The 13059-nt window shown below is 35.4% G+C and overlaps 1 protein-coding gene and 1 pseudogene across 1 annotated transcript in view; both read left to right on the top strand.

Annotated features, from left to right (window-relative positions):
• Window positions 1–13059, top strand: part of CHN2 (chimerin 2) — a 146131-nt gene that overhangs the window by 1810 nt on the left and 131262 nt on the right. The window lies entirely within an intron of this gene.
• Window positions 10484–12826, top strand: LOC148045820 (mRNA decay activator protein ZFP36-like; annotated as a pseudogene).

Raw genomic sequence — 13059 nt, forward strand, 5'->3', positions numbered from 1 at the left:
CTAACTAAAAAATTCAAATTGTTAACAGAATAATACTAATGAGGGCTTGTACTTATGTATTTTTGCAGATTTGAAGGTACAAATAGCACTTGAGCATAGCCTGATTAATTCTAGCCCATGATGTTATTATATTTGCTGATATTTTATTTGGACTTTAGCAACTGGAATGTTTATTTATTTAAAATGTATTAGGCTGTTCACTCCCTTAACACCTCTAGATATCTTACAAAGCTATAATGGAAACAGTAATAACATGATTAAAATTAAAGAATAAAAATATTAAAAATTAAAATAATGCTTAATATTACAATGTTAAAATTTTGAAAGGTCTAAATAAAGATGATTTGAACCCTCTGTGATAAAAAAGGAAATATTGTTTTATTTCCAGTGCAAATTGATTTCTTAATAGAAAAAATAGAATTAGTTATTTATTTCAAATGTGTATGTGAGGGGGCCTTGCAACGGTATCCCGTTAATTACTTAAATATATGGAAAAATGGATTAAAACATTTAAGGTTCTCTATTCTAAGAACATTGAATATGGGCTTGATGGTAACTCCCAACCAAGGGACAGTTTTTATTGACACAAGAAATCTACAAGATCTTCAAGTGACATACTGCTTACAGTAACCACTACTTCAAGGTTTCAAGGTTCACTCTATGAAAAGCAAATTACAATAATCCAGCTCTAAAGTTATCATTGCATCAATTATTGAAGGTGTTAATCTTGTTCAAATTAAGGTTATCAGCCAAAGCTGATTTTAAAAAAACCTTCCAGTGCTATGAGGTTGTCTAACCTGTGTCAATATTACATCTGGGATGAACTGCAATTTGTAAATCTAATACTAAGTGGGAATACAGAACAGAAATACCTTTCCAAGTCTGTTCATCAAAATGAGTAATAATTTATCCAAGTTTAGATTCAGTGATGCTAGTCTTTATACAATGTGGAAATGCTCAAAGGTTTTGGAGCCAGAGTTTATATTATGTTGAAAGTCTCAACTCTGGCATCTTTGGTTATCCTATATATTTTTTGTGTCTGCATCTATATTTATTCTCAACTATGGATAATTGGAGAATACTATAAATGGCAAAAGCAGAATGGCTTTATTTTGGTGCAAGTTTTGCTTCTTTGGTATAAAATTAGTAACATCCCTTTAAAATAGGGGAAGCTGGGTGTGTTACAATGCTTTAGTCATCATTTTGATGAAACCATGAGATTCTGCAGGTGTTTCTGTTCTACTTGACTTATATAGCCTAGATGCAGTATCCTCAGGTGATGCACTGATGTAAAGTACTACATACTTATTATAATGTATAAGAGTATTATTCAGATTAATGTTTTTACCAACTAAAAAATAAAAGATGAAGAGCACCAGAGAGAAGAATTGTTTATGGTAAATTGCGCCTCTGAGGAAAAAACTCTAAAGATGCAATATGCCAGAAGGCTATTGCTTAATGACCTGATTCATGCTATATTCTAAATTATTAACCTTTAATAAATCATAGCTTATGAAATAAACCATACTTGGTTGTGTTTGAACAACATGCTGAGCCATAACCTTAATTTATAAACCAAGCAGTTGTGGCTACAGATCCTGCTAAGCAAACCACTGCCTAACAAACAATACTATGATTTAGCATTTTTAATGAAACAGCCATATTAAAATAAAATGGGACAAAATTCATGGAAGAAATCCAATGAGAGGGAAAGCAAGAGAGGGTTGAATCTTATGCATTCTAAAGTAGATAAAGTATGATCTTATCGCAATAAAGAGATAAATAATTAGCTATCCTAAATAACTGTACCAGCATGTTTACCACATAGTAAAAGATATTTGGATAAAATGGCCTAACTATTGTATATCCGTATACTTGTGGAATTTTGGGCTGGTGGAATTGAGAACCACCTGTAAAATTGGAGTGGATAGTTAATTTCATGTTGAAATTTATTGAGCAAGGATTTTAAAAACTTGGCATTCTTTTTATACTAATACCCAGATTAAATAGGCCTCTGCTTTGCTGTGCTTGAGCATTATTAGGTTTATAATAAAAATGTTCCATGTGAGTTTAGCCAGATTAGTTTAAGGATTTAGTAATTTAGAATACAAAAATTACTAAGGGCGTTATATTACTGAGCGCTATTAATACACTAAGCAAAAAGACTTGTTTCTGATATGAATGAATTTTAAATTATAGGAATGCTTTGTAAAGTTCTCTTCAATAAGAAACATTTGTCTTTGTCTTTGTTCTTGAACTTGTCAATCACAATTTCAACTGACTGTTCTTCTTTATTAAATAAAAAGAAGTGCAGGGAAAACTAGGACCATAGTAAGTATGTCATTTTCCCTCTCCTTGCAGAAAAGTTTTCAAATACTGCAGTGACTCCAGAATATTTGACTCAATGCAACCACATTTGACTGGTTGTGGTTTTTGTTTCTCAGAGCTCAGCAAGTTTTCCACCATTTTCTATTAGCCTGTAGACACTGAATCCAGCTTTTAAAGATGAACAGCATACCATATGTGGGTTTAAAAAATAGGTTTTGCAAATGATATATAATTATTTTATTCATTTGAATTTCCATTGCAAGATTTTCTGTTGTTTGCATAAGTATAAAAACACAAGACCAATAAATTAACAGTTGAGAGTCTAGACTCAGATAAAGCATCCACTTTATAACTTTGATATATACTGGTAGGTCAATATAATAATTTGTCAAAGCACAATCAGTGTGGACCATTGATATAAACTGGTGTAGCATATCCCTTTGTAGATTTAAAATATGGCTCAAAGGTCACATCATATGTTAATAATTGCAAATAAAAGAAATCATATAGAAACCTTTTCAAACAGAAGATGAAATATCTAGATATTTCTATATGATGGTTTAATAGACAGGTCTATAGCTAGGCAGTCAGAACTGCGACCTTGCAATTTCTTTGATTCTTCCTGCAACCAAGCAGGGCAATCTGAAATGTTAGCAGAGGAGAAAATTTAAGGAGTGGGATTTTTTGCCGTTTGAACCAATTGTGTGTGTCTGTGTGTGTGTGTGTGTGTGTGTGTGTGTATGTGTGTGTGTACAGATTTTGTACTGACCCATTTTAGAAAAGTTAGAGGAAAAAATTGTCTCTTAAAAATAAAAACCAACATTTTGGAAACTATTCTTGCCTTATCTCTTATTTTATATTAACACTACAATACGCACTATGAAACATAACATTTATGTGTAGATAAATAAATTCCTACATTTGTTGAATTTAGAAAATAAAATGTAACATGAAAGAAAAGTAAAGACTCTTAAAGTTATTCAAACCAGTTTAGTAGTATAAAAGAAAAGAGCTAGCTAGTGTAGCTGGTTTCTCTGCCATTACTTGATTTTGCTGCATGTGCATCTGATAGCCATGAAGATATCAGTTCAACAGTTTCTGTGAAATTAATTATCACATGCTAGGATAGTTTCACCATTTTGGTGTACCCCAAAGGATTAACAATTTATTGAATGCCAATTACAAATAACACCCAGTTTTATTCCTACATTTAATTAAAAACTTTAATTAAAATATAATATATAATCATTTATTTTTACTTTTAATTGTAGATGACATTTTAAATTAAATTTAACCAGTTTCTGAAAGTATACTCTGAATATTTTGGTAGTAAGTAAGCTCTAGTGAAAGAATGAATTGAGTCAGGGATAGGTTCCTGCCAGTTCTAACTTCTTCTATAGAAGAGGTTCCACAAATCTACAGTGCTGTTTAGAACCAGTTCCAGCTCCCTCCCCCCACCTGTCCGCACATCATCAAGATGAAGAGCGAGAGGAGGAATTCTGGGAGTTGAAGTCCACAAGTTTTAAAGCTGTCAAGTTTGAACACCGCTGGGATTTTTTTTCTAAAGGGTTAGGGGTGCAAAGATCTTGTAACTTGACAGCTTTAAGACTTGCGTGCTTCAAATGCCACAGTTTCTGAGTCAACATTTTAGTTGCTAAACAAGAGCGTTGTTAAGTAAGTTTCACCACATTTTACAAGTTGGCCACACCCACCCAGTCACATGGCTGACAAGCCACTGCCACCCAGTTACATGGCCAGCAAGCCACTCCCACAAGCAAGCCACACCTACAGAAGAGGTTCTAAAAAAATTTGAAATCCACCACTGAGTTGTCTATTTGTCAATTATCACCTGGCCCTTATTTTCATCATACCAAGAAACATGAATACATTTAATTTTCTCTTAATGTAGTTATATCTAGTATTTGTACTTTAGATGAAAGCTCAAAGTGATTATGTGAAAAATTGTGAGATTCTTGATGTGATTTGAGTTTGAGATTTTTGCTATTTTTATTTAACAGAAAGATTCCATTTTCTGCCTGATGTTATAAACTGTTTGATAGAAAGTAACTTTTACATAAAGCATGCATTATCCTTTTTATTAGTTTCAATATCACTTTTCCCAGATAATATTCAAAATCTGGTGTGGGTTTTTGTTTTTAAGCTATAAATTGAAAGCAAAGATTTCTAGTCAAGATGCTTGTGGAATAGTAGCTTTTGTGATAAATTTGCAAAGTCAATAATTTTTGAGCAGAGCTGAATATTTTTGCTATGTTTGTCAAATAGAGAATGATGTAGTACAGTTTTTATGTTGTAATTACAGATCCGAGGGAATAAATTTTGCAAGTAGCAGCAAATATGAATATTGGAATACATTATCGGGATAGTATATTTATAAAATATGTATTTCAGATACAAGGTCTTGTCGTGCTGTATAGGCTCTCTTCAAATGACTGGAAAACCAGAACCTTTTCCTATGTTAAAAATACACAGGAAGATTAATGTTTCCTATTATCTTTATTTTGTAAGTCAGTAAACAAAACTGCGCAAAATATTAGCATATAATAATATGCTATAAAAGAAGAAAATGAATCATTATTTAAACTATGTCTGATAAAGAGATATTTCTTCTGGCATAATGATAATGATAATGATAATTTTTTTTGCAATGGTGTTTTAACTGTGATTCAGACAATATAGGGAATGATGCTTTTGATCATTATAAATTACAAAACTCCCATTATAAGAAATGGAAAGAGGAACAGTTACAAAGAATAAATAGAAATAATCCAGGATTGTAACAATAACATCACAAATATTAAAATTAAGAATAAGTTTATATTGGTAAAGAATGTTAAAGACGACCAAAGGGTTTCAATTATGTTTACAATATAAAGAAGACAAAAGAAGTAGCAAAAAATTTTAAAATTCAGCAAAATGCTAACAATAAGCTTCTCAATTTCTATTCTGGTTTCCTTTCCCAATAAAAGACAATTTCTTCCAATTTCATCTTGAAGATGGTTTATTTGAATTTAAATGCCAGAGGTCATATGAATTCCATGGTGGTTGGCATATCTTTAAGAAATTCTGGAGACAAACCTAATAACTGCCAGATGACTGAAGGACAGAAAATGTTCCTACCTTAAAATGTGGCAATGGAGAATAAAGGGAACTACAGACCATTCAGCTTAATATTAAAACCTATGAAAAGAATTCTAACAAAGATAATAAAATAATGTATGTGAAAACAATTTATTATTTGAAAATAATTTGGTTACTGTTACTAATCAGCATATTCAGCAAAGTTTATCTCATGGTTAATAGGAGTAACATGACTAACACACACACACATATACACACACCTACATATACATGTAACGGAATAAATCATTTCACTTTATTTTGCATTATTCAGACTCATATGATTCATATGACTGAATCCGCTTCTTGACACCATATTTAAAAAAAACATTTAAACAAGTGAGAATGAATTTAGAGAATGTCCTTGTGGATGATTATATGAATATAAACAAAGTCTTGTGAAAAGAGGGACAAAGATCTTAAAATGTATAACCTAAAGAGAAGATTTAAACTACTATGTAATGTTTCAAAAATTCACAAACATGAAGGTTGATCCATATTAGACAGTAAGAAACAGAATATTAGCTTCAAGATGCAAGATCCCAGATTATATAAATATTGGAAAGAGCAAGAATCAATGGAATTAATTTAGTAATTCTATAGTAATTGTTAAAATACTAGTACTTAATATTCTTATTTTGTGTTTGATTCAGGGACCATTCTGCTACGCAAGAATTAGAATAATAATATGACATTTATCCCAGTAATCTAGGCAGGGGTGAAATCAATTTACCTTCACTGCCAGTTCACAAATGTGAGCACATGTCACCTCTGCACATGCGCAGGTCTTTCTGCACATGTTTAGAGCATCAAAAACAGGACGTGATGATGTCCAGGCAGGTGGACATCATCACCATCACTACTGGTTTGCCCAAATCAGATAGAACCAGCTGAATTGCACCACTGAATCTAGGTATATTTACTTTATACTCAATTAAATGTTTTTACTATAAATTTCATTGAACTACTATTGTTAAACAAAGAGTACCTGAAAGTGGCAGATTAACATCAGGGTTATCCCATAAACCTTGACTACAGTGCTTGTGTTTTAATTTTATTTATACACTAAATAAATAGTGTATAAATATAAATAGCATGTACTGTTCAGCATGGAAAAGAATAAGAGTTCTCTCAGCATGGAACATAAATCTGTAAAACTTTGGGAAGTTTCTGACGCCAACATTTTAATCTGTATTTTCTAAATCATTACTCTACTTCAGGTCCTCCTCTCTTTCTGACAATCAAGAATGTTATCCAAGCAAAAGTGAGAGCTGTTTGTAAAACACCAGGATTTTAAGATTGTTATGACTGGACAGTAGGGTGTTGTACATCAAAATAAGACGAAATACCCGACATGCATGGTTTATCTTTTGTATTCAGTGTGAACTTAGGAATTTCCTTTCCAAACAATGAAACAAATTATTCTAGCATTTTATTAGATGTTCAGAATGGACTTTGGGTTTTAAAAACTTTGTCTCCCTTTTATTGGTAAATGTATATCTGTATAATAAGGGAGTCAACTATTTCATTCTTACTTTTGCCATGTTATGCACTTCTATATTGATACAGTGTTGATATCCAAGTTAATTATTAGTTATTACAACAATAAAGTAGATGTTTCTATAATTATAACAGATATGTAAAAATCTTGTACATGAAATTTATGTCTGAAATGAATATGGCTTAAGCTTTAAAGCAGAGATATTGTAATTGTTAGATTTTAAATAATTATTAGCATTTTAAATATTTTGTAATACACAATATATTTCTATAAGTCAAATAATTAATATTAGTAGTTTATCTTTTATTGAACCTCTTAGGAAACAAGTTTTCTTCAGATAATGAGGATTGTACAATATTTTCTTTACAATCATGCATATTCATCTGTCCGATGGTTTTATAACACTGAGTAAAATTTCATAAAATCGTAGTTTAGCAATTGAAATTATACTGATTTACATAGGAAGTGTGACTTAGCTTAAGTATTGTAGTTTATTATAGGCTGAAATGCTTGGCTTTAAATCTTCACAATCTTTTAAAAGTACCATAATTAACTGTTCAATATTTTTATATATTGTACCATACAATGGATTTAGAACAACATAAGTTCTTATTAAGAACAAAACATTGATAATTGATGGATATGGACTTTTACTCAAAAGAAAGTTCCACTTAATGAACCTTTTAAGTGAGTGTATTTAGAACTGCAAATTAGTTGTGTTACAAAACAGTATATTCATTTGTATGTAAGTAGTTTTGCTGTAACTCATTGTGTTGATACTTTATAATATTCTAATAATATTGTAGTTAAAATTATGTAAATTGTAGAAATTCACATCGTTAATCATATTCAAATTTCAATGTGGATATAATGGTTGAGAGTTATAGATGAATTTATTATTATCTTGGAATGAATGATTGTCCCCAGGCCAATGCATTAATTCTTCTTTCACTAAGAACTTAGCCATCTAATAGTCAAGGATTCAGCTTGAGAAATTTTGCTATACTTAAAAAAACATCATTATAAAGAAAACAAGCTTCTACAAAAATGAAGAATATATATATATATTCTTTTATATTTATATTTATATTTATATTTATATTTATATTTATATTTATATTTATATTTATATTTATATTTATATTTATATTTATATTTATATTTATATTTATATTTATATTTATATTTATATTTATATTTATATTTATATTTATATTTATATTTATATTATTTATATTTATATTTATATTTATATTTATATTTATATTTATATTTATATTTATATTTATATTTATATTTATATTTATATTTATATATATATATATATTTATATATATTTATATTTATATTTATATTTATATTTATTTATATATATATATATATATATATATATATATATATATATATATATATATATATATATATATATATATATATATATATATATATATGTTTTTTTATTTGTGCTGATAAATAAATAAAGGAAGACTAGTATAGATCTATTTCAAGCTATTTAGCTCTCATCAGCTAGCCATATCCTTACTGGGATTCGAACCTGTGCTCTATTGCCTCCCAGGCAGGGAGTTAACCATTTGAGCTACAGAGAACGACTCCTTTTATCAGCCAGCCAGGGTGGGAGGTATATACTTAAAGTCACAACCCCTGGTATGCCCAAGTGTGGGAGGAAGGTCACACTTCCACTCTCTGTCATTAGGCTCGTCACAAGAGTCCATCCAGACAGAAACCAAATATTTTTACTGTTGCCTTTGTTATATTTGTGTTTTTTTATTTGTGCTGATAAATAAATAAAGGAAGACTAGTATAGATCTATTTCAAGCTATTTAGCTCTCATCAGCTAGCCATATCCTTACTGGGATTCGAACCTGTGCTCTATTGCCTCCCAGGCAGGGAGTTAACCATTTGAGCTACAGAGAACGACTCCTTTTATCAGCCAGCCAGGGTGGGAGGTATATACTTAAAGTCACAACCCCTGGTATGCCCAAGTGTGGGAGGAAGGTCACACTTTCACTCTCTGTCATTAGGCTCGTCACAAGAGTCCATCCAGACAGAAACCCAATATTTTTACTGTTGCCTTTGTTATATTTGTGTTTTTTTTTTATTTGTGCTGATAAATAAATAAAGGAAGACTAGTATAGATCTATTTCAAGCTATTTAGCTCTCATCAGCTAGCCATATCCTTACTGGGATTCGAACCTGTGCTCTATTGCCTCCCAGGCAGGGAGTTAACCATTTGAGCTACAGAGAACGACTCCTTTTATCAGCCAGCCAGGGTGGGAGGTATATACTTAAAGTCACAACCCCTGGTATGCCCAAGTGTGGGAGGAAGGTCACACTTCCACTCTCTGTCATTAGGCTCGTCACAAGAGTCCATCCAGACAGAAACCCAATATTTTTACTGTTGCCTTTGTTATATTTGTGTTTTTTTATTTGTGCTGATAAATAAATAAAGGAAGACTAGTATAGATCTATTTCAAGCTATTTAGCTCTCATCAGCTAGCCATATCCTTACTGGGATTCGAACCTGTGCTCTATTGCCTCCCAGGCAGGGAGTTAACCATTTGAGCTACAGAGAACGACTCCTTTTATCAGCCAGCCAGGGTGGGAGGTATATACTTAAAGTCACAACCCCTGGTATGCCCAAGTGTGGGAGGAAGGTCACACTTCCACTCTCTGTCATTAGGCTCGTCACAAGAGTCCATCCAGACAGAAACCCAATATTTTTACTGTTGCCTTTGTTATATTTGTGTTTTTTTTTTATTTGTGCTGATAAATAAATAAAGGAAGACTAGTATAGATCTATTTCAAGCTATTTAGCTCTCATCAGCTAGCCATATCCTTACTGGGATTCGAACCTGTGCTCTATTGCCTCCCAGGCAGGGAGTTAACCATTTGAGCTACAGAGAACGACTCCTTTTATCAGCCAGCCAGGGTGGGAGGTATATACTTAAAGTCACAACCCCTGGTATGCCCAAGTGTGGGAGGAAGGTCACACTTCCACTCTCTGTCATTAGGCTCGTCACAAGAGTCCATCCAGACAGAAACCCAATATTTTTACTGTTGCCTTTGTTATATTTGTGTTTTTTTATTTGTGCTGATAAATAAATAAAGGAAGACTAGTATAGATCTATTTCAAGCTATTTAGCTCTCATCAGCTAGCCATATCCTTACTGGGATTCGAACCTGTGCTCTATTGCCTCCCAGGCAGGGAGTTAACCATTTGAGCTACAGAGAAGCTGTATATATATAAAACATGCCCTACAGTGATGTGCAGTGAGGTTTATGGCTGGTAAGGCAGTCTTCTCCCCCGACATCCCACTGTCTAAAGCGCTTTCTTTCTTTCGCCCGCCTGAGTTCTGACAGGCAGGAGAAAGAAAGCTATGTCCGACATAGAGGCAGGCAAAAGAAAGCCAGCGGCAGGCTGGCGCTTTCTTTCTTTTGCTCAGAGGCAGCCTTTCAGTGCTGCTTTTGGTGAGCGGAGCACAAGCAGGCGGCACCATGAGCTCCATTCTGGATGTCCAGAACCTCTACCAGAACTTGATCAACCTCTCGCTGAGCGAAGAGCTGGACGCGCCCACCTCCAACTTCTCCTGTGGCTGCTCAGCCTGCTCCTCGGAGGCGGCGCTGCCGGGCAGTGGGGACTTGGCGGTATGGTCGCTCCGCAGCCCCTGGAGCCCCAAGGGTGAGCACCTGCGGTCCCTGCTGTGCCCGGACCACTCGGTCAGCCTGATCGAAGGCAAGGCGGCCCAACCGCTGCTGCCCCTGCCACCGGGCTTCCTGCTGCTGAAGCCACCCAGTGCGCCCACCCCGTCATCCTGCTACAAGACGGAGATGTGCCGCACTTCAATGAGAGCGGCTGCTGCAAGTATGGTGCCAAGTGCCAGTTCGCCCACGGGCTCATCTGAGCTGTACTCCATCAGCTGCCACCCCAAGTACAAGACGGAGCTGTGCCACAAGTTCTACCTGCATGTCGAGGGTCCCTATGGCTCCCACTGCCACTTCATCCACTTCCCCGAGGAGGCGCAGGTCTTCGGCAAGCATGGAGCACCTCCCCGCACCTCCTGTGCCAGAGCGTCAGCTTCTCTGGGATGCTCAGTGCCCGCCGTGCCTCTCCGCTACTCAGCCTGCCCGACCCAGCCTCCTTCACCGGAGCGCCCTCTGTGTCACCGCTGCCCACCTCCACCAAGCTCCTCTCGCCTCCCTTCGAGCACCTCAACCTGGACCCCCTCGCCCTGGTGGCCTCCTTTGGGGACTCACTGGCGCTGACCCCCACCGGGGGCTGCTGCTCCTGCCACTGCAGGAAGGCGGCCATCAGGGGTGGCTCGCTCCAGAGCTCCCAGTACTACTTCTCAGAAAGAAAGTGGCCCCCCGCCTCTGGTTTTCTTTTGCCCACCGCTATGTCCGACATAGAGGCAGCCCAGCATGCGGCCTCTTTCTTTCTTTTGCCCAGAGGCTGCAGCCTGTCTGAGTTGCCCGCCCCTGGGCAAAGAAAGAAAGCCCCAGCCCACCAGCAGAGGTGGCTAAAAGACCCGCCTCTGCTGGCAGGCTACTCCGACACAGAGAAAGAAAGCTGGTGGGCTGCCCTTCCTGCCTCTCCTACTCCCTTCCCTCTCTTCTCAAACAAACTCTCTCCAATTGAGAGAGAGTTTGTTTGAGTGAAGAAACAACCACATGAACGCACGTACGCACATACACACACACACATACACAAATTACTTACAATTATTTACAAATTACATTAATTTTGAATTCCTCCCCCTCCCTCCGACCCACCTACCTTTTCCAACTGTTTCACAGAGGATTTGCTCTTGCTGCTATCATGAAAATGTAAAAATATAAAAGGAAAAAGGCAAGAGTTGTGAGGTCAGGCTGGGTTAGCTGCTGCCATAGTCCCCAATGGATGACTCTGCTTAACTGTTTAAAAAAGCCTCTAAAAAAATGTTCTCTACAGGAGGAGGCAAGAGAACCATGTGCCTCATCTACATAAGGAATTTTTCGGCTTTTACCCTTGCTTAACGCTGCTCAAGTGATCATAAAGTCAGACTAAATGAGGCACATGGTTGTCCGGCCTCCTGCTGTAGAGGACACTTTTTTAGAGGCTTTTTAAACAGTTAAGCACTAAGCAGACTCATCCACTGTGACTCTGGCAGCAACTACCTCAGCCTTTTTCCTTTTACATTTCTTTTTCTTTTCATGATGACAGTGGTGTGGCTCTGCCTCCCTTGCCTCCCCTGACTGCACGTCACTGATGCCCTATATCAGGGGTGTCAAACTGATGGCCAGTGGGCTGCGTGAAGGTCCTGGCTCCACAAAGGAAAAAAAAGTGACGACACATCACAATATGTCATGTGACGCAATCTAGTTTGAAACCTGTGCCCTATATCCTGGATTTAAATTCTGAATTTTCTTCTTATGCCTTTTCTTGCCAGTTATAATTTATGTGTTGTACCTGGCCTATATCTGGACCTAGGATCATAATTTTCTGCCTTGATAATCCTGCTCTTAGTTGCATTATGCTAATATGAACTATTGGTAATAAATAATGAATGTACATGGTAAAAGGTTTTCAGATCTAATGCTAGGGAGAATATTTCCCTCAGTTATCATATGAGCCTATCAAGGGTTAATGACCAAACCTCTAGAGTAAGTTTAAAGTTTACAAGTTTAAAAAATCAGTACAGTACTTGTCTATTTGCCAAGAAGCTTCCCCCAGTCTTCACTTTAACCCCCACTTTCAGTTTCATCCAGTATGACTATTCATTTTTACAACTGACTTTAAAAAATTAAACATTTAAACATTTTAATTAATTTTTTTATCTCTATTTTTTAAGATTAACTTAAACTTTGTCTGAACCTTTTCAAATAATCTTCTCCTGGCACCATTTTTCTTCTATAAATCCTCCATTTACTCTCTGTTTTCTGAAAGATTATTTTGTCATGTGCATGTAAAGACCAAGATCTACTTTCTAATTGAGTCCAAAGTCTGATTCCATAAATAGCATAAAAAGAAAAACCTGAGTAACATTTCCAGTTTTGATGCTTTGGGAAACTTTTGTCTTATGCATGTGTCACTG

The sequence above is a fragment of the Thamnophis sirtalis genome, unplaced genomic scaffold (assembly GCF_051295495.1).
Source record: "Thamnophis sirtalis isolate CommonGarterSnake01/CBP01778 unplaced genomic scaffold, rThaSir2_p1.2 scaffold_4, whole genome shotgun sequence".
Classification (NCBI taxonomy): domain Eukaryota; kingdom Metazoa; phylum Chordata; class Lepidosauria; order Squamata; family Natricidae; genus Thamnophis; species Thamnophis sirtalis.